The 3,312-nt window shown below is 39.1% G+C and overlaps 1 pseudogene; it reads right to left on the minus strand.

Moving 5' to 3' along the window:
• Positions 1–283: 283 nt before the first annotated feature.
• The window catches only part of LOC102435856, a 3,810-nt pseudogene continuing 781 nt past the window's right edge, over positions 284–3,312 (minus strand).

Below are 3,312 nucleotides of genomic sequence, written 5' to 3' on the forward strand. Positions count from 1 at the left end.
TATTGGTGTTCAGCCCTCCCCTCACCCAGTATCCATCTTTGTGGCTTCCCTTTTATGATATAACAAAAGAATAAATAAATGAATGAAAAGTAAATACCCCCCATGCCTCTTTTAGTTAATAAATGTGGAGAATTGGGTGTGTACTTGTCCCATATTCTCTTTGGTCCATCACTTAGCCTGTTTTCTCTGGGGAAAGGGCTTGCTTTTTGTTTTACATTTCAATTTGAGAGAAGTCACTATTCATTAACATACCAGATGACAAAAAATAATTATGGTAGGCACTTTATTTCATCTTTCCAGTGAGCCTGTTTACTTAGATTTTCCTATGGCCAGCATCTCCGTCTTCTACAAAATGCCTGGTCTCTGTTTCCAGTCCACCTCGAGAAGATAATTTGAAGGGCCAGCTGATGTTGCTTGTTTCTGTGAAGCAATTTCCAACAGCATAGATCTCATGAGTGAGATCCTCTGTGCAGATACGCCGTATTTACCAAGAGCAATCCTTGTGTTATCTGTCAGCGCAATTAGCTTCCTATTGATTTTGCCATAACCATGCTTGTAGATCAATGAATAACTTCAGGTTTGGTGTCTCCATGAAATAAATGGTTCCACAATCCTCAGCATGTTAACTAAAGCCTTGCTGAGCTTAATGAAGGTACCATTAAACATCTGGCGGAGGTGAAGAAACTACAACACCTTTCAGAACTTAGGGTTCGCATCAGCATCATTAATATGGATCCTGATGACAAATGCCAATTTGGATTCTGTAGGTACTTAAGAAGTTGTCAGCTTTTTATTTTTTCCATCCTAGCCATTCTTGTCCCAATTCAGTACATCGCCTATATTCCTGTGATAGTGCTTACCTGCCTCATAGATAAGCTTCTTTCTAAACATCCTTTGACTAAACTTCTTTCTCAGGAGCTTGATCTTCAGCTCTACAAAATTCACTTTTTTTCTTCTCTGCACCCTCATGGTTTCAACTGGAAAGACCACATAACCTGTTTTTAGGTTTGGCTTTTTTTTAACAAGTTGTATTTGTTCACTTTACTTTGAACATCCTTCACATTTGGGACATTTAAATAACCTATATATCAGTGTGTGTGTGTGTGTGTGTGTGTGTGTGTGTATACCAAAATTTATTCAATTCCCTATTCTTGGGCATTCAGATTGGCATGAAAAACAATGCTACAAATAGCATTGTGTATTGTGTATGTGTATACATGTTCTTTATCAAATGTGATTTTTTAGTGTAATTTAGAATTCTAGACCTGAAATTGTCACATAACATGTAGTTTTAATTTGAATAACTGCTGCCACATTTATTTGCAAAAACAGTTGAAGAATTCACACTCCTACCACCAAAGTAAGAAAATGTTTCCATCCCAGAGTATTTGTCAGCAGTGGTTGTTATTGCTTGTTCAAAACATTCACCAATCTAACAGGTGAAAAACATGGCCTCTCACTATTGTTCTAACTCAGTATCCTTGGGTAGGAGCAAAAATGTAAATCCCAAACAAAAAGAGGCATGCCTGCGAATCTGAAATTCTTAGTTGCACGCACTGGTATCTCTCTCTCTCCACCTGACCCTGGTGTGAGACCTGCATTCATCCTTGCAGAGGTCTGAGAAAGTGAGAAACAGCCCGTGTTTCCTTAATACTGTTTTCTTTAAGCTCAACAGAATTATGTCAACTGTTATTATAAGGAAAGGCCATTGACACACCAGCTTAAAAAGGAAAAGGTGTGTCCACCAGCTAAAATAAATAAAAGGGCAAAGCACATAGAAACAGTTTTAAAACCTAAGTTACAATAGTGCTGAGGAAGCTGGTAGGACAAAGCCGAGCGCAATGCTTACAAACTCAGGGTGTCTCCTGAACTTGTTCAACTTCATTTTGGAAAGTCAACACCGGACTGCCCTGAAGAGGTCTGAAAGTGGCGATGATATTAGAGAGGTTTTCAAAAATGTATACATTGTGGCCCTTCCTTTGGTCCCGCTTGATACCAATAATTTCAGAACTATTCGTGACTAATGAAAGTGTGACCAAGCGAAAATTAGACAACACACGAATGTATAGGCATACCTGATTTCATTTTACAGCAAAATAAAAATTGAGGCAATTGTAAAACTTCAATGCTCTTAGTGTTCAGTCAAAGTCTGTGAGAAATTTTTCTTCATAAGTGACAAGTGATTGATCCCATTGAAAACAGTCCTACTAGTTGATAAGAGCAATAAATTCACTTTTAGAGGATTTTAAAGCCATCAAAATGTCCCAAATCTTATCAATCATATATTGAGGGAGAGAAAAGACTGAATAAAATAATGCCACACGGACAGCATTTGCCACAGTCACTGAAGGCAGCTCAGGAATAAAATGTTCTACCTAAAACACAACTGTTTTGCCCTAACCGGTTTGGCTCAGTGGATAGAGCATTGGCCTGCAGACTGAAGGGTCCCAGGTTCGATTCTGGTCAAGGGCATGTACCTTGGTTGCGGGCACATTCCCAGCAGGGGGCGTGCAGGAGGCAACTGATCGATGTTTCTCTCTCATCGATAACTCTCTATCCCTCTCCCTTCCTCTCTGTAAAAAAATCAATAAAATATATTTTAAATAAATAAATAAAACACAACCGTTTTTGGTGGCTCACTAGATAGTACCTGCTCTCAGAGACCAGAGCAGAAAACAATGGTCTCCTACTGTGTAAAATAGGAAAAAAACACTAATTAGGATATATTGATAGAAAATACAGTGTAGAGAAACCTTTTTTTCTAGAATATCATGTGCGCCTTTCTATTAGCTTCTCACGTGGTATTGTGAAGTTTGTGAGTATACACGTCAACGTCACCTGTTAAACAATATAAGATTACAGACAGGAGACTCTTTTATTCCTCTTTATAATGTCCAAAATCTAGCACAGTGTCAGGTGCAGAGTACATGCTCCGTAAATGTTAACTATAGAAACTCAAACATTATGTAGGATGCTAAACCACTGGAAACACTGATGTCATTAATTCTGTTGATACATCAGGGCTAAGAATTGAATTGTGTGAGTTCCCCCCTCCCAAATTCATGTGTTGGAGCCTTAACACCACCCCCCCCCCCCGCCCCGCATGTGATTTTATTTGGAGATTGGGATTTTAGGAGGGAATTATGGTTAAATGAGGTCATAGGGGTTTTCGTGGGGATTCAATAAGAATTGATAGCCCTTGTAAGAAGAGGAAGAGAGAGATCTATCCACACAAAACACACCGAGGAAAGTTATACAAGCATACAGGGAGATGCGGGCCATCCATGAGCCAAGAACAGAACTGCTTGGCAC

Source organism: Myotis lucifugus, unplaced genomic scaffold (genome assembly GCF_000147115.1).
Source record: "Myotis lucifugus unplaced genomic scaffold, Myoluc2.0 scaffold_163, whole genome shotgun sequence".
In the NCBI taxonomy this organism is placed as follows: domain Eukaryota; kingdom Metazoa; phylum Chordata; class Mammalia; order Chiroptera; family Vespertilionidae; genus Myotis; species Myotis lucifugus.